This window comes from Lepidothrix coronata, unplaced genomic scaffold (genome assembly GCF_001604755.1).
Source record: "Lepidothrix coronata isolate B3197 unplaced genomic scaffold, Lepidothrix_coronata-1.0 Scaffold38, whole genome shotgun sequence".
NCBI classification, from domain to species: Eukaryota; Metazoa; Chordata; class Aves; order Passeriformes; family Pipridae; genus Lepidothrix; species Lepidothrix coronata.
Genome location: NW_016690218.1, coordinates 759,320 through 786,022, shown reverse-complemented (window position 1 = coordinate 786,022; position 26,703 = coordinate 759,320). Strand labels below are relative to the sequence as shown.

At 37.6% G+C, this 26,703-nt stretch overlaps 1 protein-coding gene across 5 annotated transcripts in view; it reads right to left on the bottom strand.

The window, feature by feature from the left end:
- The window catches only part of LCLAT1 (lysocardiolipin acyltransferase 1), a 116,213-nt gene extending 89,958 nt beyond the window's left edge, over positions 1 to 26,255 (bottom strand). The window contains exons 1-4 of one of the 5 annotated variants that reach the window (XM_017812934.1): positions 26,162 to 26,255; positions 25,941 to 26,033; positions 20,574 to 20,689; positions 19,799 to 20,041 (exon numbers count right to left, since the gene is read on the bottom strand). The gene's annotated coding sequence lies outside the window, so the exon portion shown is untranslated. Of the gene's footprint in view, positions 1 to 19,798; positions 20,042 to 20,573; positions 20,690 to 25,935; positions 26,034 to 26,161 lie in introns of those variants that run through there. The other 4 variants (XM_017812931.1, XM_017812933.1, XM_017812932.1 and 1 more) reach the window with 4 other exon arrangements.
- Between the last annotated feature and the right edge of the window lie 448 nt (positions 26,256 to 26,703).

The window sequence follows — 26,703 nt, the reverse complement described above, 5'->3', positions numbered from 1 at the left end:
CTACAAATACACTGTGAGAAAAATCCCTGGCTGCTATAGTATCAGTTATATATTTGGATTAACATAGATAACTTAGAATAAGCCTATTTTTCTCTCAAGGCTAAAACATATAATTTTTAATTTTATGTAAAGTTGCTTAACATTCAAAATTTTCTTCTCATACAAATCATTTTCACCTGCTCCTGCTGTTTTTCCAGATTAACAGCCTGAGAGAGAGGACAGAAAGAACCAAAACAACACAGAGCTGGGAATAAAGGAACACAGTGTCAAAGAGGAAGCCTAGAGCTATTGGAAAGCCCTGTATTCCACTTAAACAAGGCAAAACAACGTCCCTTCTAACAAAGACAATTTGAAACAAATTACAACCCAGAAGATTAATGCACTGACTCAGGCGTAGATGAGCCTGAATTTTCCACCGCCCATCTTTCCCAAGAATCCTTGTCTAACTCGCAGAAGGAAGAGTAAAGCTGGTTGTAAAAGTTTTCAAAATGCAGTAAGGAGTAAATTTGAAAACAACTTGAGGAAACACGGATTCCTGCTGAGCACAGAGTTTTCAACAACAGCTAAGATTTATTATATTGAAATTTTTTTCCAACAAGCTATAACAACGTGTGTTTCCTTTCCAATTCAGCCACAGCTGAACATTTTATTGAACCATTACAGTAAGAAAAGAAGCTTTCACAATAACTTTAAAAAGCTCTCTTCTTTTGGGATCAAACAGATATATTATTAAAATAATGCCAGTAAGAAGAATCAATCATTGGACTAACTGATGTCAAGGATTGCTGAACAATTAAATCCGATTGCTGACTTAGATGCATTGATGCAAACTTCAGAACAGAGTATTCAGGAAAGAAAACTGAATACAAATGTTCATGAAACAATTCTTTGAGTCTTTACTTTCCCTCTGTTCTGGATCTGCATATCAAGAAATGCAAACAAACTTCTTCATCAATATTTACAAAAGTTTTATTGGCAATGCATACAGTAAATTCAATTTTTAATAAAGACATTACTACCCATACTTACTATGCAATCAAAGTTTTCTTTTCATTTGTTTGTTTGGGGTTCTTTTTTGCTATAGAGAATTGGAAACAGGAAAACCCTCAAAACTGACATCTTTGCTAATTTCCATTGTAAAAGGTAAGCTGGCAATAGTCACCAAACTCAGCATTTTTAGATTCTCCCTCACCTTCACCAGTTTAATCATATGACAAATTAACACTCTTTTTAAAGAGAAAATACATAACCAATTCAATACAATTGCAATGTAATACAAAACCAATGAAATAACCATATAAATTCTGTTTGGAAGCACCTGTCTGGTCCTGTACTAGTTCCAGCATGTGCTGGTCTTTGATATATTCCCATCCCAAAGGATGTGGAGGCAAAGCTGCAGTTGTTTCTTTGAAAGGAATACCATTAAGGGATAAAAATAAAAAAATTCAAAGTGTCAAAGTTTTATTATGGAACAACCTATTTTCTAACAACATCAGATGAACATTCCCACTGATTTCCTTGCAGAAAGCAAAACACTTTTTGTAGAACACTACAAATACACAGTATTTACAATCACATAATCTTTATTATTTACATAAGCCCTTTTTAAAACCTCTCTTTGTAAATCAGATCTAACTCTAGTACTTAGTTTTATTTTATCCTTTTCCATTTTCTTTTTTCTTTCTTCTTTTTTTTTTTTTTTTAAATTAAGCTTTGCTCCACAAAATCATCAGCAATTATGCTTGGTGGAATGGGGTAAGAAGTTCACACAAAGCTCTCTCACTGCATAGGCAGTGATGACAGGCTTTGTTAAATATGCGTTTTCTCACCTTAAAGATATTTCACTGGAAAGGCCTGAGCACAAGAAGAAAAAGAAATGGTCTCTTGGCAGTCTGTATAAGCTGCCATTATTGTGATGAAACATTAAACCACAAGCAGCTTCCACAGCGAGACCTGCTTATGTAAAGCAGCACATTTCTCAAAGTGTTTTAGCTTAAATAGATATTAAAGTACTTTTAAGAATTGCCTTATAAGTCAGCTTTCACTTCTTTTGTATGTATATTACAACACAATACTGTGTTTTTGGAGTAAGGGTTTGGTTGTTTATTTTTTTTCTGAATCTTTTAGAGAAAAGATTAAATTGAAAAGAAATTAGCTGCCTTCTGCTTCCTACCAGCAAAGTAGTACAGACTTTTTAAAATCCTGGATCAAAACTACCTTATGCAATTTTGCATTTGCCAAGCCTAGTACCAATCCATCAAAGGATTTCTTTCATTTCATTTTGGGCATTTACATAAGTACCTTAAGTTAGGTCACTGGAATTATTCCCCTCATTCCGCATCCCAACTCCCTCCATTCAGTAGGCTCATCCTATAATCTAATTTCACAAAAGAAAACTTCACTTTCTCTTCCTGTGAAGCAGCAAATATACACACAGCTTATTTTCCTGGAGGCTTGATCTATGGGGGGTTAATATTTTAGATCTTCTAGGTAAAATTTGCAATCACAGTAGGAAAAGCAAAAGAGACACTTAACCTCAGGAATGCCTCACTCTCCTCACATCTTTGTGACATTAGAACCCTCCAAATGGAAATTACTATGCAGTCAATATTTTTTCAAGTTCTTCTTCTGAGAAAAGGAAGTGAAGAACAATGTACAAGATGCACTGGAGGAATTTCCTGTTAGGAATAAAAGGTTTACTAAAAGAACATGCAACTATTCCTGGATTTCTAAACAGAATTTCAGCAAATAATGAAGTTTAGCCCTTTCAAGCTGTTTTAGAGTTCAGTTCAAGAGCCAGGTCATCAGACTCCCTAACACTGACATATGAAAAGGATAAGAAGTGACAGTAAAATTACCATTTTTCTCTTTACATACAAGAAATGACTAAACATGCAGAGTCATAACAAGCTTCAGTGACTGAAAAAAACCTGTTTGTAAAGTGAATTGCTTCTGCCAAATAGCTCCCTCTTCAGTTTTCTTTCAATTTGATCCTGCTGATTTAAACATACAAAAGAAGATCCTTCCATTAATGCCACCAGTTTGGAAAAACTGTGTTAAATTGAGGTGCTATTTTCATTATCGTGGGCTTGTCCTCCTCAAAATTAAAAGCTGCAAGATATCATTAGATCATTTAATCAAATGTCCATGGAATGCTATTGAACAATGGTTGGTTGCCCTGTTTGAAATTACCAGCATGTGATGTCTCACATATCCCAGTATTAAGCTATTTTGATATAGTAGTTTTGCTTCTATAAAGAGAATTGCAAGCTAACCATGAAACATCAGTCTTCATTTAGATAAACTGGACAGAAGTAGTAATATATCATGAACAGCCAAGGAAAACACACTACAAACACTACTACAAAATTTTCATATAAACGTATGTATCCAAAGACCACTGTAGGCCAGATGCACACTGGACAAGTGTTGCTGTGAGAGTTTCAGAGTTCTATTTTCAAAAGGAATTATAAATGAAAATAAGTAACCTACAAATATAAAACACACACACAAAGATTCTTTACTCTCTGTGGTGTGAGGGTAAGCCATTACCCTCTAACAGACCCAAGAATCTAATATCTTACTAATGCCATAAGCACTCCAACCTCCTGCTCCATACACTCTTTATATACAGATATATATTGTACTTTATAATAGGCTCTACTAGTCCTTAATAATGGACTATTTAGTACAGTCATCAAAGTGGTAACATCTTAAGTTTCACTTGGACTCCAAAAATCTTGTTCCTTTTGTCATGACAGTTATGTTCAGTGGATAATTTTTCTCCTGGCTCAGGAACAGCCACATTTGACTATTTGTAATTCAAAAGAGCAAACAGTGACCAAGCCCAAAACCTGAGTTTTCCTAGTTTAACAAGGGACTTTCTGAGCATGCATCTAATTAAAGAGAAGTTGACTTCTCAACAACTACTCCTTACATCTATTTGTACATTCAGAGACAAGAATATAAACAGAAGATTGCAAAGCTTTTGTTCATGTTTCCTATCTGGTTGAACAGTAAAATAGCATCTATCAGAACTTAGATGTGCTGATACCCCAAAACAAGCTATGAATTTACTTTTTACACATGGAAATGCAGAATCAAAAGTGAGCTGCAATACATCAACTTATTCCTGGATGGAAAATTCACTTCATTTTAGAAAGGGGAACTAAGCCAGCATTGCTATAGCTGAGGAAATTGCCACTTTCTCTCAGTATTTGCAAGATCCTATCAGGTAAAAGATGTAAGTTAATGCAGGGGAGATTTTTCTAGTTATATGGGGGTGGGAGGGTAGGTAAGAGTAGTTTTATATTTTTCATTATTTTGCTTTAATCTTATTTTGGATTTTAGTTTTCAGTTTGTTTTTAAGACACCCTTTAAAGTACCAAACTTGCCTCAAATGTAGTAATTTATCCAACTAGAAGAAATTATGCTATTAATGATATGAAAAGAGCCTAGCTAAGAAGTCAGCTTAATTTCTCTACAAAATAAGCTCCTTTTTCATAAAGGATGAAGACATTAAACCATGAAATAATCAACATTAGGAGGACTGCACTGCTTATGAGCAGAGCAGATAGGTATGTTTCTAATTCAAGGTTCTCCATTTGGTTGCTTATACATTTCAAAAAAGGAAACAGCTAGTTATAGAAGAATTAGTATGTGTTCATGATCTACCAACATGTAGATCAAAACTGAATTAACTTCTGCAGGCAATTTTACAGTATTTACACTTCATTTTCCAGTAAATTAATAATTTGGAATTTAAATAATTCCATTTGTTTCACTAGGGACTTAACATGAGTTTTCAAAATACCAGATCTCACAAATAATACGGTTTATCTGAACCCTGGAAGGAAGGGGGGAGAGGAGGGGCGTTAATACACTGCGGGGAGCACTCAGATAGTTTGGTGATCTGATCATACAAACCTTTATGGAATCAGATATTCCAAGAAATGCTGCCAAGATCTTTAAGAGTTTACAACGCTTCAAATGCATTCAAGTGCTATACTAAACTCCAGCTGCACTAGAGGAACACATTTTTGTGGCTATTTCTAAAACAGAGGTAAGCCCTATCTTACAGGTACTACAAGAACCCGGAAAGTCTTGGGGTTTTTTCCCTTGTAAGAAAAGTTATATTGTAGAGCTTTAAGCATGTCCAAGAATTTGGTCAGACTAGATGTATTCACAGTAAACACAAGTATTTATGGATTCCATTCATGAGTAGCAACGACTGTGGGTTGATGAAAGACTCTGGCACTCTATCAACCTTTTGCATCTCCCACATTGGACAACAAAAAGCAGCTAGCTACACAAGTTTTCAATCCAGAAAAGGGCTGCCTTTATAATTTAGAAGATGGCAAGTGGCATTTCAGGGAATGAGTTCTAGAGAAGTCTATATGCAGCAGGGAGTACACATCAGCATGAAATGAAAACTGCAAGCCAGAAGCTATGAAGCCATAACAAATTCCCTCACTGACCTTCTTCCATCACAAGATCTTTGCAAGCATCAACAGATTTCTGTTAAAAATAAAACATCCTACTTCCCACCATCTCTTCCCTCACACAATAGATCTGATTAATATCTGTTTTCTGTGGAAGTGTATTCCTTGCCTCCCATCTTTGTGAATGGTCTGCACAGAGAAGTTAGAGAAAAGAGGGAATCTGTCCCTATGGATAACAGACTGCAATGTCCAAGCACTCAGAAGACAGAGTAAAACTTCAACACTGAATATATACCCTTGCAAAATCCACGTCACACTGTGCAGGAAAAAGCTACCAACTTGTCTTTAAAAAGGAAAGAAAAAAAAAAAGCCCAAATTACGGACTTAAAAAGGAATAAGAAGGAAATGAGTCATGGGGAAAATTTCAGGGAAATTTCACATGAAAAGGAAACCCATGAGCAATTTCATAAAGTTTTCCATGCTCAGTTGTCCATCTCCCCACTCCCCCCCCGCCTCTGCCCTTTCTTTTTTCTTTCCCAGAGGCTTGATGGAAGAGGACAGACCTCAAAATACTTTTATTTATTCTGCTATTAGAGGGATAACAAAACAGAGAATAGGCCACAGTGTGCTCTGACACTCCAAAGATTTGTCTGCTGCATCTTTTTATTCATGGAATAAAAAAATGTATTGCATCAAGAACTGGCAACTACAAGCATTCAAAAACTATGAATCAGATTGCCAAAACCCAAACACATTAAATAACCATTCCGTTTCCAGTTTTCAGACATGCTGTCAGGAAATGAATGGTTTCTTTCTTCTCCTACGTCAAATGGGCAGGTGGAAAATTCCCAAGCACGTTCTTCTCATGGCTATGTTCTCAATCAGCTGGAAAGCAAATGTGTCAAAGTCCCAATAAGGTCATTTGGATTTATGTCTTAGTTCCCTCCCTGACACTTGGAGCCAGCCTTCTGTCTTTGCTCATGCACTAAAGAAACCAGAAACTTGGGACTGTTCAGATGTAGAAGGCAGAAAAAGATCCCTAGAGATGGAAAGAGGTCCTCAACATCCCTACTATCAACTGTCTTTACTTAAGCAAATTATCCTCTTCCTTCTGTAAATATCTTAAGTCATCACCTAATTAAAGAAAGAAAAGCAAGCTGCTTTGCTGTTCCAGGTCAACTTACATTTTTTCAGTGGAGAGCACAACAGTTTGAAGAGCAGATGGAAACACTGCCGGAGGCTCTAAAGGGCACTGATCTTCCTAGCTCCTCAGAAGACTGAGGCACACTGCTCTGATCGATACATTTACCTGTTCACACACTTACAACCTTTCCAGCTTCTAAATATTACTCAGAGTCAGTCTTGACTCTGAACACGGCCCAAGAAAAGGCTTTCTCAAAAAAAGTTTACCACAAACATAGTCTGCAGGGTAATTTGTCTGAATTAATTCAGAACAAGAAAAATTGAGACCTCATGCAAAACATTTGTTTCCAGGAGGCTCACAAAGGGATTCTGCTACTGAAATAACATTGTGTTTGTCTTGAATAAGCGTGGTTTTCCAGGAGTCTTCCAATGAGACATTGCCTGGACTCAATGAATCAAATTTTCTAGCTTTTGTACTTTCCAAAATAAATAAAAAATGAAACTATATTAGCAATCAAAATAGAAGCAGAAGCACAAGAACTAAGAAGCTCTTTTCCTACACAGACATAGTCCTCAGATTCCAGACTATGTCTCAGTTTGGTGGCTGTTCCCTCTGGTTTAGGAATTCTAGTCTGACAGTCATTGACCTGGAAATACTTTATAGTTACTTAACCTTTGAGGAATGGTCACAATTGGGATCCTCAAAAAAAACATTTTAGGGAAGTCACAAGTCGCACCATGATTCACACACGTAGAGATGGTTTCAAGGAACCAATTATTAGCTCTTTAGTTGTGTCATGGCACAGTTCATACACAGTCATTGCACTATACAGATCAATCGTGTAGATCTGACAGATCAAAAGGCAGCAATCTCATATGGTTTGAATGCACAAATCCAGGCAGCAGAACTGCCTCTAGTAAAGCCACTGATGAAAAAGTTGTTCTATCACACGTACGAACATGTTTAAGTTCAAGGACTTGTTGATAAAAAACACCTTTGGGGAAAAAAAAGAAATCTCTTTAAACTCTCACAATAATGAATTCACTGTAACCCCAAGAATTGCAATTAAAATAAGAACAATCTGTAGAGAACAGCAGCACATGTAACTCGAGATAGAAGCTGCAGTCAATAACCAGCATTCAATGAGTCAAAGAACAGACATGGTGAACCCCATCAATGGTTGCCACACACTTTTAGTACAGAAGAAACCCAGATATTCTGTAGCTGCAGGTAACATTCTGATTATTGCTCTAAAAACCGGCTTCCTGTCCCTCTTGCTGTCCTTCGGTCTAAGCTTCTGATCCTGTTTTTCAGCAGTGGCCTGTGGCCTTTCAGTTGTATTAACTCATCCTGCCAGCATAGCCTTGGTTTCTAATTCCACCTCTTGTCTGCTTAACACTGATTCCTAGATATCATTGCCTACCATATCCCCTCACGCCACCTACTACTTCTCATCCTATCACTGATGCTGGAGGAGGAACAAGCAAGCATGGAACAGAGAACCCCTAGCCTAGGATCAGTCTCTGGAGCTTGCATCCCATGTTTTTTCAGCTCTTCCTAACAATATTTCACTCCTGTCTGCCCTAAACTACAGAACCTATCCGCTCATGGCCCAGTTAAGATTCCTCACTAACAAGAAAAGCAACTGGCATCAACCGAATCGATACCCTAGAAACAAGAATAACAAGAATAACAGCTGAGTGTCATCAAGGACCCACCAGTTGCCCTAGAGTTTCTTGCAACCTTAACAGATGAGGAACAAAACCTCAATAGTCAGATAAAAAGTATGCCCTTTACAGTACTTGTTCTTTAGCATCTTCATTGTAGCATCTACTCTGAATTAGATCAGAGGCTGGAAAAGAGTCTGGTTTATTTTGTGGATTCTTTGGGAAGTTCTGCTATTATTCTGGGACAGGGAAGGAGAGAAACATTTACAAAAACTTGGCAAGAAATGACAACACCCACTTTTCCTTTGTTATTTTGGCCCCCATTGCTGATATTTTTGGATTTTCATTCTGGAAAAAGGAGAAAGATGAGGAATTGTCTGAAGTACTGTTTGCTGGGCTGCTTGCCCTCAGAAAATTGGAAAATAGCCGAGGCTGAAGAAAGAAAGCATTCTGTAAACTCAGATCTGACTTGTGTTGAATAGAACAACATTTATGGAGAATTAATATGTACAGTGTCTTGACCTAAGAGACTTTTTTATCTTGTATGATGTCGAAAGAAACGACCAGTGGGAAAAACACAGAAATGGCCAAACTGAATCAGCAGTAGTCCACCCAGTCATCCTGTCTGACAGTGTCTTATCAGACACCCTGATAAGAAGGTGCAGGGAAAAAGCCTGCAGTAGGCAGTAATGGTGATTTTATTCTTAGCCCCTCTTAACATTTATCTTATGGCATGAAATACTCAGGCTTATATTCTTCTCAACATTACTCATTCATTAGCAAGCCGGTTTTGTCTCCTATATAAAAAGAACTAATCCCTTTGTTCTACAAGCAATCTTTAAGCCACCTTCACTCTTGCTGAGTGCTCAAATTCATAAAGGAAAAGGACTGACAGCAGCCAGACAACTTTCCCATTCAAGCAACAAAGGTACAAATCACACCCTCAGTTTCACTCAGCTATCAGTAGCAGGTAGTCAGTCAGAAGTCAGATGATTAAAATCCTGTGACTCTCTTAACAGCAAACAACCAGTGATTCTCATCACCACCCTCTCCTGTAATCTTTAAAATAAAATAAAAAGTCTAAACTCTGTATCTCGTTCTAAGGCAAAGTTGCCATTTTATGGAATATCTTACTAGAAAGCATTGTCAGCAGTGAACGGCAGCTCAGACTGTGTAGAACAGCTTAAAGGCTTCAGGGAGCACAGCATTAAATAAGAAGAAAGTAGTAAGAAGATTAGATCTCACATCTGGGATTTGTTCAGACAGTTGTAATAGAGCAAAGGGTGCTCTTGAGAAGCTGCCTCTCCAAGCCAAGAAGGTCTGGTTGAGCTAGCCAGCTGTCCAAGGTGCCAACTACTAAGATTTTATCAGCCTTTAATTGTCAGAGGAAGTTCCTGTTCTCCTGCAGCAACCACAGAATAGGAACTGGGGAAAGGAAGGACACAGCCATATTAATAGGCACCACTGGCATGCCCTTTAAAGCACAGCTGGGAGCCACCAGCTTAGACAGCAGAACCAGTACAAACTGTCATGTAAAAAGATCAAGTCTGCAATGACTCCTTGTAAAACAATTATTTGTAATCTTATACAGACTATGTTGCTAACACCACAGGGGGGTAAAGAGAAGGAAAGGTGCCAAATGGAGAAGTCTAGTCTAACATAAAAATATGAATTCCTCTTGCCTGCATTATTTAGAGTATAATTTATTCATCACCACCTCAGACTGAAATGTCTGTGCAACTTCCAGAGCACAGAGAAGTTATTTTTCCCCTCCAAAATATGAGGAGTGTAAGAAACACAACCAACAATCACTGTTTAATATAATAATAATGCAATACTATGATTCACTTGCATTAAGTCTGACTAAATATGTCATTATCTTTAAATAGAAAAGGCAACTAATAATTTTCAAACTAAAATTAGAAAGACATGTGATGTGAACTCAATGTGATTTACTCCTAATCTGAATATATTATGCTGTCTTTCAAATGTTTTCGTAGGTGCTTTCAGTTTTGGTAATTTTCTTCTTTTTCACACATTTGTTTTGTATTTCTTTTGCTTATCAAAATGACATTTACTTACAGAAAATTCTAGAATTTTATACAAAAAAGGGCTGCATCACTCTACTACTACAGAAACCATGCTGATATGAAATGTAGATGCCGTTGCAGCTGAAGAAAATCAAATGGCATATTTGACAATGAAATATGTGGAAGCAAATACACAAATAAACCCTTTATAATGAAAGGAAGTAATGCTAAAAGTCTTCTAAAAATGTCAGCTAGGGGAACTCAATAAAGGTCAAGACACTTTGAAAAGGAGAAGTTAATCAAAGACTTTCTGTATTTACAGTCTTCTGTTCCATAATTCAGTACAATGTACTCTAGGTTACTTTAAAGCTGTGACCTTTGCCAACATTCACTGTTCATTACCACCAAAGTCCCAAGTTTTGCTTGAAGAAGCCAAACCTGCTGATGTGTAAATTGTCAAAACCTACACCTTGATGTCCAGTGATGTATGTCTCCAAAACCACTACTCAGATGACAGAACTTCACCAACATGATTACTTTTGACTGTTCTTGCATAAACCAAAATAAACAACAGGTGGGGAATGACCCCAGAACTCACTTCATATATTTTAAATAGCCTTTAATGTTACGGTTCCCACCACTAGCAAATGAAAATAGGTGGGGCAAATATTTTTGTGCCAATAAAAATGTTTCATTTAACAACAAAGCATGAGTAAAGGAGGCCAATTAAAATGTACAGGCACGTTTTGAAGTCAGCGAATTTAGAGCCACTCCAAAGTTGTGAAAATAAACGAGTATTTCAAAATGGGAGCATTACAAAAATGACAAGCAGATTTCCATCACCCTAAGGAAAGACACTTTTATAAATCATTTTCTCTAAACTGTCACTCTCAAAAGTGAAAATCAAGAACAAGAGAAATTGGTTTTGATACTATGCACACTCTTGAAATCTCTTCTTATTTTGTGGCTTAACAACCACATTTTCCTGTGCTTAAAGTGCTTCTTTCCCTTCTTATAGCACAAGACCATTACAAAAAAGGAGAAACAGCCTATAGCAAAACAGACTACACAGCAAGTGCTTCTGTCCTTCCTCCCTCAGGAAAGAGTATTGTTTTCCCATGGCGTCTTAGTTACAATGTACATTTAAATTGCTCTAACAGCAGCTAAAACTACCACTTCAGTTTTCAATTCACACGATTCCTAGGACTTAAAAGCGGAAATGAAGCTTTCCCACATAACACCCCTTATTCTGCAACTTACTTAAAGCTAAGTAGTTATTTCCTCTGAGACTGATAAAGAACGCATATAAAGTAGCTTTTTATTTTAAGGAGAATCATCTTCCCCTGTGAATCACCCACAGGTGATCTCAAACCTGTAAAGCCTGTATGATATTTGCACAACAGAACCATACAGGATGGCTGAGGTTGGAAGGGACCTGTGGAGGTCACCTGTTCCAATCTTCCTGCTCAAGCAGGACGACCTGCAGCCAGTTCCTCAGGGCCATGTCTAGTCAGCTTATGAATATAACCACCTTGGGCAATCTGTCCCTCACAGTAAAAAAAGTGTTTTCTGATGTTTCTCAGTTTATGACCATGGCCTCTGCTACTGCCACTGGGGACCACTGAGAAGAGCCTTGCTCCATCCTCTTTGCACCCTCCCTTCAGGTAATTGAACGTACTGATAACATCTCCCTCCCTGGGGGCTTTTCTTCTCCAGGTGAACAGTCCCAGCTCTCACCCTCTCCTCACATGTCAGATGCTCCAGTCCCTTCATCATATTTGTGACCTTTCACTGAACTCTGTCCAGTATAGCTAGTAGGTGCTTGTGCAGGGTCTTAATCCTAAAAACTTCTGGAAGAATCTAGAGAACCCTGATTAGCTTGGAAGTTAAGCCTTTAGCTTAACTTCTTTAAATTGCCCCTTTAGCTACTGTAAAAGGTTTTACAAGAAGAGAAAGGGCCCTCCAAATTCACCATGAGGGGGTTTCTGTCTTTAACCACTAGAATAATTGCTTTGGTACTAGTCCTAACTCAGAACATACTACTTAAGGTCAATTTTCAGGAAATTCTGAATTATGTCTGAAAATATCTCCCTGCTAGCTGCAAAATTAAGAGACTATAAAGTCACTTAAAAGTTCATCAGTCCTCAGCTCCATTTCAAACAGTCTAAACTTCATGAAGCAAATAATATAGTTATTTATAATGTTGTTTTGCAATATTGCAAGGCTGAGAGAAAAATTAGCAAGAGATTAAAAGACAAAACATTAAGATCAAGACAATAAAGGAGACATTTTCATAGCAATCATTGCCCAAAATAAATGAGAAGAGGAAAACAGGTGAAACTGTTTCCAGTTTTGAAGCTTTTTATAATGTTTATAAGGTCTCAGCAGCACTATGTCATGGTATGGCCTATCAAAATAGTTCAGATTACTTTAAGAAAAAGTCAATATATTCCACAACAAAAAAGTGCACCAATCTTCCAACTTTTCTCCCTCCACATTTTGGTAAGAGAACCCAATACCAAATATCTAGGCAAACTAGAAGACATGAGCAACAAGTGAAAGTTCCTTTACACCACTTTATATTAAGCCATTATTTTCTTGTAGTGCTTTCCAGAGCAGTTTACAGTAATCTGCAGTATGCAAAAGGGATATAATAGACAAACAGAATGAGAAGTTATGTGCTAAGCATTTCTTAGGATGTCAGAATTTTCAATAACAAACACTGTAGGAAAGAAGAAAGAGATTAATGGTGACAGAGCAAGCAATAAATGAGATTTTAGGTATTTTAGGGAAAATAAAAAATTGAAAGCGATCCAAAACCTCTAACAACATATTCGTAAGCCTTTTTTACCGGTAACATATTCCAGGCTTCAAATCAGGTTTGACTGCATTAGTCAATAAGGAAAAATGTAATAATTTCCTGATAGTGCACTGAAAATCTTAGACCAAACTACAACAAAAATAAATAATAATCTCTTTTAGAAGGAATATTAGAAAAGGATTCTCCTCCAGTTGTTCAGGAACGCCAGGGATTTAAAGTATTTCAAAATATCTGGCTACAATTCAACACAACATGGCAAATGGGACTCAACTATCAACCCTCCCATAACAGTTCATCCAGTCAAATAATTTCTCTTTATAACTTTCTATCTCTAGCTCCTATACTGTCAGATAAAGATATCAAACACATAGATGGGAAATTACCTCAAGAGATATCATAACAGACTCTTTTAAACTGAAAGTAGGTTTTTTCTATACTTTAAGAACCACCTCAAGTCAGCTGCAGGATGCCCTATTTAAATAACATCTACAATCTGCAATTTCGATAGGGTTGTTACACATTTTGATAACATAATTTAGTTATCAGGTAAGAGAAATATACTTTGAAAAGATAACAGTTTTTCCCACCAAAGTTGTTACTTTAAGCATTCTTAGGGGGATATTATTTTTTTACTAGTATGGAATTCAAGGCATTAATTGTAATTTGTCATCAGATATAACCATGAAGGTTATCACTGTATTCTCGATCAAAGGCTGAAAAAAATATTTAAGATAAATCAGGATGAAACTAAAACTCCAATCTTCACACCTCATTCAAAATGCGTCTCCAAGTTATTCAACTGCAAAGATGTCTGTCAGTTCACCAAAAAGCTTTGTGTAATTCTAATTCCATAAAAGTCTAAAATACATTTAGATTAAAAAAAAAAAAAGTACATTTTTAGGCTTAAATTCCTGGCTGTGAAAGCCAACAAAGATTAGGCAAAGCTGTCTACCACCAATTAGACAGTAAAAGTCAGTCAAAGCATAGAGATTCAGAATTAATTTCTCGACAGAAAGGCATCCCAATCAACATCCTTCATCTTGATTGCAGAGACATCATTCTGAAATTGAAAAAAGTGGTCCTAGATGGCTAATACAATTTTCACAAGAGTTACTATAAAAAGAATTTCAAAATGTGAGTTGACAAATTAGAAGAGGCTATTATCCTTTTACTTCTCCTTGGAACAATAACCATATACTCAATCATGCATACGTAAATAGACAAGGAACTATTTCACTTTGGACAAAAGCAAGATTTAAGTGAGAGCCATAAAGTATAATTCAGTCAAACTGCAGAATCATTTACGATTAACTTCTTTGTAGAAATAACTTGGAATAGTGACAGATTTTTTTTTCCTGGCACTGATATGGTTAGTGATCTTGATACTATATTCAGGAACTCAATCCATCGACTTCTCTCTGGAGTCAGCATTGATCTTGGATATCTGTCATTTGCATACAATAACACAGACTGCCAGGAAAGCACAGTCTCAGACTACAGATGAAGTGATTCAGTGGAAGCCTAACACACAATAGTTAGTTTCAGCCTGAAGAGCATTTAAGCCAGATCAGCACCACCAGAATTTACTTGAGGAAGCACATCACCTTTAGCAGGGTAATTATCCTCAGCACAAGTACAGTTTGCTCAGGGGATGCAGCACCGCCCAGCACGCTCCTCATAAACTGTCACCTTCATGTTATCCTCAAAAAACATTTGGGATACTGAAGCTGCACAATGAAACACACAGAAATTATAAAACATCAGATTTAAGGCTGTTGCTTCCTGGTTGGTTTGTTTTTTCAAACAGGAACCCTGCCTCATCTAATGCACATGCTTCAACAGCAGTGTACTCCTCATAGTACAGTGCTAAAATTAGACTAAGCTATTAAAATCCTAGGAAAAATAGCCTTTTTTTTTTCCCTCTATTTTTTCTGTTTCCTCCATCTTATGTTTATTATACCACTATCTGAAAATGTTACATTTCAGTAATTTATTTTCACAAAAGATCCTATTTACATTTTTATAACTCAAGGCCTACAGCACACAGCATATGAATTGTGTCTGCTTAATCTGGAATGTTTCCAGACTAATTTTTTTTAGAATATTTGTCAGTGTGCAGTACATCACAAGCACAATTCACAGTTGCTATCAGCTTCAGTTGCAGCTGCAAAAGCTTTGCATTCTTTATTTTATAGATGTCTGACCTGAAACCTTACTATTCAATACAAGGATCGCAGTTAGTTACTGTAAATAATGATACATATCTTGCTTATAAGTAAAAAATAAAATCTAACTCTTCAGTGGCACTTTACAGAAACCTTAAGCTGATCATCTTCACTCCTTTATTTAGTTCAGGATACGACATCAAGCATGCACAACAAGTAAAATATGTTCTACAGACCACATTCTTCAAATCTTTAAGGCATTCCTAAAATACAAGCCATGCTGAACAGCAAGTTTTCCAAGGAGGAAAAAAAAGAGAATGTGTTAATGGAATTACAGCCTATCAATTCAAATATGGAGATGTGGGTGACATTAAAAAATTTAGCCCATCTATCATTTGGTACTTATGTTTCTGTTGGTATTTTAACAAAGGCTAAGATCACAAGCCTACTGTGAAGAGAATCTGGGGGAATAACAGCTGCTCATCTCTAATAGCAATCATGTAACTTGAGAAATGTCATTTTAATATTTTCAAGGAACAAAGGAAAACACTCTGATGAGAAGGTAGGATATGTTAAACTGAGGAAGATCTAACACTCCCATGTACAATATGCATCCTTTTCAAAAATCAAAACCTCGACATTTAAATCGGTCACATAACCATAACATCCTAAGCATCCTAAGCCTTCCCTTCAAACTCTTCAGCTAAATTTAAAAAAAAAAAAAAGTCAATTGGAACATCACTGAGAAAGGTAACAGACATAACTGTTTCTGCATTTGCTACATTTCAGGATAGATCTGACAGCATCAACAGGTTAATGGGCAAAAGAGCAAAGTGCTAATTAAACCAAAAGCTTGTATTTCAAACCATTACAGTAAATCTGTATATTCAGTGTACAACTCCTTAAAGCCAGCAGGCTAGACTGGGTTAAAGAAAGACTAAATCCTATCATATTTAACGTCTCACATGCCTGATCAAGGATCATTTTTGAGTACTTCACTATTTTCCTCCACAGAAGCAAAATAATCTCTTCTACCACTATTAAACACTCATAAAAGAACTGATTTTCAAACAAAAACATTCCAAAGGAAAACAAGTTACATTTTAGGGTTTTCATATTAAATAAATTCTGTCCACCAAGAAGAATCAACAAAAGCAAGCTTACAGAATTTGAAGGTAATGAACTGTAATGACTCCAAGTCTTTTTTTTTAATTTTATTTTTCCTCCTAGTTACATGGGAGTCAGAAAATTTCTTTATTCTACATTAAGGAGCAACTTATCCAAGGTAACTTCCTTCTAAAAAAATAAATTGAGCTTTTAATTATGATTGCATTTAGAATGCTTATATAGAACTTTCCTAACCTTCTTCCAGAGCAAAATTAGTTAAAATGTTTTAATTAATCCACTTTTCCTTGAGAAATATTTCCTTTAAAATGTTTTTAATATAACTCAATATTGGCTGCATCTTTCTTGACAGATGGTATTTCCTTAACAGAGAATGTCTCAAATGGTTTATGTATAACATTCTTTCTAAAATTCATTTCCTTTCTGTGTAAGAAGTTAATACACCAAGAAAAAAAAACAACAGGAATGTTTCATGCCATGTGGGATATAACAGTTCTAGAGTTTTGCTTTAAATTAGCCGACTAATGTTTTTGGAGAAATATTATTAACTTGGTTCAAGCTTAACATTTGGAAAACGGAAAAATACTTGCCCACAACTTTGCTTCTCTCCAGATCCCATTCCAACACGAACTCCACTTTTATGTTCTACTCTTCAGTACATGTCTGGTGGAAATCTGACATATCTCAGCAAGGTTCAGCTTAGGGGAGTGGTGTTAACTAGATGGTTGGTTTCTTCTTAAGAACAAGTGACTGACAGTTCTATAACAAGTATCTCCCAAACCAGAAATGAAAGCTCTTGATAACTTCACTCTAAACATTAAAATCACTCAAGACATTGAAATCAGCAGAAAAGCACAACATAACCTTTCTCAAAAGAAGGACAGACATTGAGGTCTCACAAAAGATACAACTCCAAAGGCCAGGTCACTCCTCCACACTAACACCAAAACACAAGTTCTGAAGAGTTGGGAGACTTGTACCAGCTGAATGCAGAAGAACTAAGGTTCCACATGAAAAAAAATCCTGGGAAATAGAATCTTTACAGGATATTGAGACCAAAGGCATTTGCTCTGCAGTTTGTAATACTTAACTCCCTGTAAAGGTTGTAAACCCTTGGCTAAACTGCTGGAAAGCTACAGCAGTAACAGCAGTCTTTGAGTGATGAAGAAATACCTTCAGACAATTTCCCTTTCCTCTTGTTATGCTATAAGCATTAATTAAAATATTGCTCTATATAATTAATAACTAAGTACTTAAAAACTTAAGTACTCAACTAAGTACTTACTAAGTCAATTAGCACTTACTAAGTACTTACTAACTGTAAGCAACTAATTACTCTAATATATTAGTCTGCCAGATCAGATAAATTTCAGTACTGCTGAAAATTTTCATTCTAAAATATTCTGCAGCCTATGCAACTCTATGTACAACAAAATTTTGCAAGTACTACTTTCCATTTTTGGGGCATCACCTAGCTAGTATGTCAATTTGTGATACTTCTAGTAAACATTATCATCTGTGTTAAAACTGTGCATAGAGAATCCCTTGCACTGAAATCCAAAGCTATGACCAGAAAATCTTGCTCACACGTGACTGAAAGGACCAAACTTTACTAAATCCTCTAAACTCTTCATAAGGTTCTTCCTTCAATTAAAACTACATATTAGTACGTTTTCAAAGATATCTACTGCACAAGGGTGCTGTGTATCATGTGATATTGTTCTTCAGTAGATCAGCCTATTGCAATTACTTTAACAAAAACCACATCACTTCAGCTATTTTTCCCTTTAGACAGAAGATAATATGTATTCCTATGTTATCAACAACCATTTTAGCAATATGCCTATTGTGACCACTCAAGCCACATTTGCTTCTGCCTAAACCTAATTTCCATCCTTCCATAACTACAGAGCCATGGTCTCAATTTTACAGATCAGTCATCTCTCACGGTCCCTCGATGACCTGCTGTAATAAGAACAGACACAAAAAAATAGCTCTTTGACCCTTGACATCTTTGCAGGCATTTGTCACTCAAAAACTATTAAGGTGGTAGATAAGATAAACATGCTGCTTTTTTACTCATTGTCAAAATCTAAATAAGATGTGCCATTCAGTTCAAGTATTGTCTTAGAGTGTGATTCTTTTTATTGCTTAGTGGAGCTGACGCTGTCCAACATCTAACCCTGTATCCAACAGAGGTGCAAAACTAAATGCTTCTCAATATTTACGAAAAAAACCAAGACTCTTTCTTCAGAGTACGACTGAGATACAAAAAGTGCAATGCCCACCTTTAGTACAACACAAGTAAAAATATTCTTCGAGATATGTTTTTACAGAAATTATCATTCCAAGTAAATTGGAATTGGAAGTATCTAAAAATAGAACCATTCATCACAAAATAATGAAATACCAATTTTGAAATGTACAGTAGACCCGTGGAAATAGTGGATACTGTAAGGATTTCATTTAAAACTTGGTATTCAAGTGAAAATTCAAACCCAATGTTCCTAATAAAAGAACACACTTCTCTGAGCAAAGCCATAATTTTGGGAGAGACACACCCTTTGTCACTTCCAATGGTTAGAAACAGACGAGTCTGCAAAAGATTTATTGTAAATCACATTGACACACAAGTATTTTTCTAAGGAAACTCTAGTGCAAAATCTATCCATCTGATGGAGAAAGCAAAAAATGCAGCAAGACCAATCCTTTTCTGAAAGTCTATTTCCAAAGGTTAGAAAGATCAAACATAACCAGAACATTACATTCCATCTTCCTAGACAGTCTGCGATTATTTAAGAGAGATTAAAACAAACCAACACCCCCTTCCCAAATGTGAAAGGCATGCCAATTCCCAGAACATTAACTGTTTCCACTATCTGATGATGAATTACACATAAATAGTTCACTGGCAGTGCATCATTTTTACTTGTCCCAAGGACAAATGCACTGACCTGGGCAACAGACCTTAAAAGAAATTGCTAAAACTGTTTTATTTTTAAGGGAACTCACTAGTTAAGTTGACAGATTAAGCACTGTTTTCACATGGAAGAGGGAAGACCAGAAGAAAGCTACTGTCTATGCAGGAGGCTGATAGGAAATTATTAGCTTTACCTTACCAGAATCTATGAGTTGGCTCAATAACCTTGAGTGGTATTACCTCACACTTTCTAAAATATTGTACTCAAGAAAAAGAAGTTTTCAATGAGTGGAGAGTTAAAAAAAAAAAAAAATTAAAAAATAAACTGGCTCCCAACAGACTTAACAGGTAAGTATTTCTTCTACTTGTGTTGCTCTTTGAGAAACTTTTTGTAGTTTTCCTTGGCTTTGTTAAAGAATCCAGCAAAGACTTCCCTGGTGCACATGGCCTCCGACTCCAGCTGATACACAATCTCAAAAACTTACACAGCAGAACCAGAAACAAGCTCCAAGTTCTGACCATAGCCTGAAAGCCCATCTGCAGCTTGGCTCACTTTGAAAAGTTATCTTCCATGGATCAGCATGTAGTCACCACTGTCTCCTGGCTTACCACACCAGAAGAGTTAAAAGCTGTTTTTCAATGAGCACAAAGCATGTAACTGCTATTCAATGAGCAGAATGATTGAGAAATTCCCACTGTATCACATGAATTCTGGGGAAGAGTTAGTCCTGTTCATGGGAAAAAAAAGTTGAGTGAAATTAAAAAGTGTTTGTTTCACTTAAGTTTCTCAAAAGCAACAGCATAAGCTGCAGCAATTAGAAAAAAAAGGTACGCTTTACCAGTCATTAATAAATTTGTTATTGCTTATTCTTCCTATAGTACTAACAGCTTTTTCAAAACCATTGTTCTTGGCATTTTAGCAGATCACTAAAGTCACAGTAACAAATGTGATCTTGACAGCAAATCAGCTGAACAGATACATGATTACTGTAAGTATTAAAAACTAGAAGGATCTAGTCCTTCTAGTGTCTGAATAATAAAATAAAGCACCTGAAAAACTAAGTAAGCTTTCTCACAGTTCCATGTCCAAACTAGGACAGAATTTTTTTCGACATTATTTTCATTTGAGAAACAGTGTATCAAAGGTAACCAGCACATCTCCTGTAAAAACATCCTGCATTCCATATAATGGAAATCCACAGAACTCATCATTCTCTTACATTTGTCTTCACATTTCTCTGTGAAAGGAATTCACTCTACCTGCGATCAGAAGAAATGGTCTATCTGAAGAGAAGCCTGCTGACAGATTGACTCCCTTGATCTCTGACCACTCTGCCAACAGGAAAACTTTCTGGGTACAGCAAAGACCTTTTCTCCTGCATTTGGGTAAAAAACAGGGATATAAGATTGGTAACAATTTTGGGGGTCTTTTTGTTTGTGAGTTTTCTTAATATTTTTCTAGAAACTGAAACTACCAAATGTTTAGCAGTAACTCAGAGAGTTGTAATAGCCACCTGACAGATACAATTCAGACGCCTTCCCACTTCTGTGTGGGAATATATACAATGTTGCCTATCCTCTACACAAAGCTTTACACTTGCTATACATCTATTTACAACTTTAACTCACCAACTGAAAATGGTAACTATACCCTGCCTGAAGATGTACAAGATGATCAATGAAAACTTCAGTAATCTCCACAACAATGCTTGCAGGGAAGTCTGGAAAAACAGCAGCATTTTACTTTGGTCTGATGTTGTAATTTAGCTCTTGATGAGTGGAATTTACAGTTTCTTTCTGAACAGCTACCTTTCAAATTTCAGAAGCACAGCATGAAGTGCTTTCAGCGGTATTTCTTAAAGAGACTACTAGTATCATCACATTTGAGCCTGTCTATAAACATTTTTTGCAAACAAATTGCAAAAACACTTCAAAAGCATTAATCAGCTAAAAAACATTAATTTCTGCATACATTTTTCTATATAAGTTAAATCACATTAGGAGAACATACTTTTTAAAAGATGGCTTGAGCTAATTTTAAAGATGGTTGGAAAAGTTTGGCCTACACTGATTAAAATCTATACTTAAATGAAAGGAAAATTTAACCACAGAAACTGTTCTCATTTTAGAAAAACAAGCATATCACTGCCAAAGTGCTGTCCTAAGTTTAGATTGCTGTCTGACTAAAACATTATAATTATGAGAAACTGAAATGGATTTCTAAATGTTTCAAGATGAAACAGCCATTGGGTAATTTGCAAGATATGCAATTATCTTCTGAATTCAAAACACATAATGCTAATACTTGCTCCAAACAAATGAAGGCTGTAGAGCGCTGCTTGTGTGAAGACTGGGGAAATCAATGTTAAACATCAATACCAACACTAGATAAGAGTAACCATAACAAAATCTAAGAGCAAAATTACCAAGTGATGTGGAATTAATTACTTAAAGAATTTTCTTTGAGGGGAAAAAAAAAAAAGTCATGGAATCTTTTATCTGTTGCTTCTGTCTCTCAAAGAGCTGATCAAGCTGAACAGACGATTTTCAGCACTTTTATCGCTGGTAAAACTGCACCAGTGGTCACACGAGGCATTTCACCCAAGTTCCCACATGTAGCAAGGCAGTGACATTTTTACCTTCAAACACCAGAGAGGGTCTTCCACATAGATTTGAAGAGTCATATAACATATTTTCTGTTACTTCACAATTAACATTCATATTTGGGTGGAATCATTTTCATACTGACCACGCAAAGTTAAAAGGAAACAAAAATTAAATAGAATCACACACTAATTCCAAATCTGTTTGTTAATGTCATGTATAACCATTGTGAATTCCAGTTACTTTGAACAGTAAGTTAAATCTTGACCTGCAACAATCATTAGCAGTTTGATGCAACTAACAGGTTTCCAGAAAATCAAAGTAACTCCATTACTGTTTAAAAGTTATGATTGCAGGTACTTGTCAGTACCTGCACTGCCTTTCATTGTTTGTCTGTAATTTAGCAAGAAAAACTAATGGCTTGGTTGTGTTTTATTTCTTGGTCTCCTTTAAAAGCCTGGGTGTTTGGTTATCTTTTGACTCTTCTGACTGCAATCCAGTCTCTTGTTTCACTGATCTGGTGAAAGGAGTACAAAACAATCTGTCATTCATATATGAAAGCACCAAGGAACTGTGAGCATGTCTAGGGACACAGCAGTTCATAAGAACATCATAAATCAAACAGTAATTTTATAAAGGACTAGAGAAATTTTTCAAAAAAAATTAATTCTCTTTCTACAAGCAGTGTGTGGTGATCCACATAGCTGCTTCATACAGACTCTTAAGGCAGTCTCTTCATTTAGCCTTCGTGGCACCTCTGAAGCTGCCATCAAAAGAGAAGAGCAAATAGATTTCTCTCAACCATAAGAGATGCTGGATGCCTTAAAAATAACAAAATCATTGTAAGCTTAATGAGAAAGCACCTGAGATTAAACAATACTTTCAGAACCACTGCAATGAAAGCAATACCTACTCTCTTGATACCTAAGATAACATCAATAGCAGGTTTTATACCAAAGGATGCCCAAAACAAGCTCCTCAAGAGTCATAGGAGTTTCTGTATCACAGATGCAAAATGTTGGAAGAGCACACTTAAAAGCAAGGTGAAAAAAAGCAGGGCGGAATCACCTAAGCCTATTGTCAGATTAAAGGCAAACTAATTTTCTCAAACTCAAGAAAAGACAGTGTGAACATAGTGAAGCAATTAATTTTGTACTGACAAGTAAAGACTCTCCCAGTTTTTAACGCCCAAGCATACAAAAAATCCTAATACAAACAAATCAAATTAAGTAAATTAAATTCACTTTATTCAAGTTCAGAAGTAAACTAGCTCAGCTAAGAGAAAAAGATGTAGAAAAAGGAGAGACATCTTGTCTGTGTTTCAAGATTTCTGCTAACACAGCTCTCTTGCATCTCGCTGTGCCCTGCAGCAGCAGCAGCAGCAATAGACTTAACAGTGCAGAACTGCCTTTCAGGAGCAATTTATTTTTTTGGCCAAGTCAACAAATAGTGAATTCAAACTGCAAGCCTTTGCCCACACTCAGCTGGGACCTGTTTAAAAAAGGCAACTCTCTAAAGGTTCCATCTCCCTCCCTCTTAGCTCTGAGTGCAGACCAAACACCATGCACAGAACACAAACAAGCCAGCTCTCCTCAGGCCATTTCTAATAAAACATTAAATCAAACTGTGGAAATCAATACCTCATACAGAACATAAGGAATCTTGTTTGTGTGTTCTCAGCACCACAACCTGAAGAAATAAGGGAACAAGGAAGGGGCAGCCCTGAACAAGACTAAGTGGAGAAGAGGAGAATGAAATAAGGAAAGAAGGACAGATCATTTGTAAATGATGACTAGATAGGAGGAAAGCATAAATTGACAGAAAAACCCTGCATGTCCCAAGAAGCTGGAAGAAGTAGCCAATGAAGGTAAAACATGTGTTTTGGCAAAGCAGAGTTGGGAGGAGTAAGGGGTAGCAGCACATTGAAGGATGGGACAAGTGGCAGGAAAGAAAAGATGCATATGAGACCGTTTAGACAAAAATTAAGAGAAGGAAACTCTATAGGGATAAGTCTTGGACAGAATCAGATAGAAAGCCAGCAGAAGGACAAGAGGATTTATACCTGAGACAGTTCAGATGATTAAGAATCAAAGAATTAGGAATCTGGATTTACTAAAAATAGCTGCTGAAGTAGAGACGCTGTAGGAACAGATGAAACATATGCCACCTGAGCAACTCAAAAAGGGTTACTTGATCCAGCAAATCCTAACACCACTAAAATCCTATATCCAGCAAAATCCTAAATCCAGCAAATCCTAACCCCAGGTGGGTGTGAAGAAGACACCTTATTAGACTTCCAATTTTCTTTTCAGATTGCTTTTGTGAAGAAGGCAGGCAACTCCATGAAAGCAGAACTCATCAAGGCTGAGGAGTTGGACCATATCAGAATCAAGGTTTCCCTGCACAACTTCAGTGTGGCTTTTACAGCAGGGTACAATATTATTTTTCCTTCAAAATTCTGCCCCACTGAGTGGACACAGCGGACCAGCCCCTGAGATTGAAAGAAGGCTTTGTAGGTGACTTCCCTCTTTCAGCACAGAAACACTTTGGCAAGCAGCAAACAGAGAAAATACTCTGGAAAGAGTCCTTCCCTTCACTGTTACCACATATTCCCTACACATGGCTGACTTTTTTTTTAATTGAAGCTTTTCAGAAGTTTTAAGTATAGTTCCGATTTTCTGAATGACCAACTTGAGATTTGGTTTCTCAAGGTACAGTTTCACATTGTACTTGACCCACAGCTGGTTTATATTAGGGCAGAAGGAGAAGCAGCTTTCATTCATATCAGAGCAAACACTCCCTAGAATAGCTTCCATCTGACAGAAAGCCATCCCCATAAAACTGTTAGATCAACTGTCCCTGAAATCATCCAACCACTAAATCCACTACAAAGAGAGTAGCAATAACTCATGGCCAGTGATGGCAAAGGAGTGAGACCACACTCCTCAGCTGCAGCCCACACACTGACCAAACTATGTATTCACATGTTAAAGTGTACCTTGATTTGCTGAGGAGTCAGACAGTACAGCTGCCACTGCAGCTTTGCATTCAGAGTATTAGATAATACCATAAAACATTATTACAAACTCAACCAACTCATTTTAGATTTCTGTGTTCAATTTAAGACATACTTTGGCTTTCTGTTTTTTACCCTCGTTTCCTCATTTCATAAAGCAGAAAGGTGGGCAGGGAATCCATCTGTTAATCTCTGTGTTACAGTGGAATAAGTTTATGCTTGAGAAACATTAAAATATTGCTGTACCTATTACTGAAAAGTCCAATTTATAAAGCAAGAAGAAGGACAGGGAAGCGGGGAACCCATCTGTTAGTCTCTTGCAGCAGAATAAGTTTATGCTTGACAAACATTAAAATATTGCTGTGGTATCTCCTACTGAAAAGTCCAGTGGTGCAAAAGCAGAGACTGGGTGGTGTCTTGAACAGAACAGCCAACTGCTAAGAAGTCAGTGAGATACGGTGATACTTTCAATCAATAAGCTAAATAAACTACCCATCAGTGTAGTCCACGCTGTGCACTGGCATAAGTAGAGACTAAAAAAGTCCAGTGACCACCGAGAACACTGAATGCATGTAAGCGCCAACGTGAAGTTGCACACACAGTTTAACTCCAGTATTTGTTTTTATTATGCAGCTCCTTGCAGACACAGCTATGTCCCGAACAGCCCAGTTGTGCAAAGTTACAAGCCTTGTTCTGATACCCACCCTGCACTTCTTACACAAGACACCATTCAGGTCAAAGTTTAGCTTTGCCAGAGGGCACAGCGAGCCCAGACAGCAGAACACGCCAACACTAACGGGAAAAGTGACACAGTAACCAGGGAAAACCACCCAGCTATAGCTGGAAAAAACCTGACTGACTTCTGTGTACGTGCAGGTCTAAACAAGAGACTCCACTTTTCCCAATAGGAAAAATATTAAGGATGAGACTATAGCAACAGGCCTCCGTTTATTCCTTCAAGTGAAACAAAAACAGCAGCACTGAAACCGAGGTTTTGGGTACCGTACACGTCTCACACACGCGTAACGCCTCCGCAGACAGGCTCAGGGGCTCTCCTCCATCGCCGCGGCTCCCGCCCTCTTACAGCGCGGCGACCATGCCTGGAGAGAAACGGGAGGCGGGTGAGAGCCCGGCGGGCGAGAACGAACCGGCGAGCCCAGGGCAGCGGCGGAGCCCTGGAGCCGCTGCCACCGCCAGCACCGCGGCCCGGCCCCCCTCCCTTCCTCACCTGGGACGAGGCAGCGCCGCGGCGGGGGGAGCTCAGGGAGCCGCCGCGCCGCCGCCATCGCCCATCGGCGCCAGGGCCGCCGCCATGTTCGCGCGGCCTCTGACCCGGACCACTTCCGGTCACGGTTGTCACGCCGTTGCCATGGCAACGCCCCTGGACCGGCCTCCCTTAAAGGGACCCCGCGGGGCTCTACGGGGAGCTGCGGCCCCGGCCTGTCTGCAGAGGGGGGCTCGGAAGAGTCTTTTGGGGTACACGGAGCCGTGGTGCCGCTCCCCGGGGGCTTTGGCACTCGGGAAGGCAAAGCACTCGTCTCAATTTAGTTACCAGCTGAAAAGAGATAGTGATTCATCAGCCCCAAGGCGCTGCACGAAGGGGAAAACCCTACTACTGTTTAGCTGTGGAATTTGTCATAAAATAGCTTGTCGGGTGTGAGAGCAGTGGAAAACGACCATGGCATGATTTCCACTGCCGTGAGGAGATGATTTCTCTTTAACTTTCCCCTGAAACGGGGTGTATTTTCAGCTTTTATTGCACCACTTTTA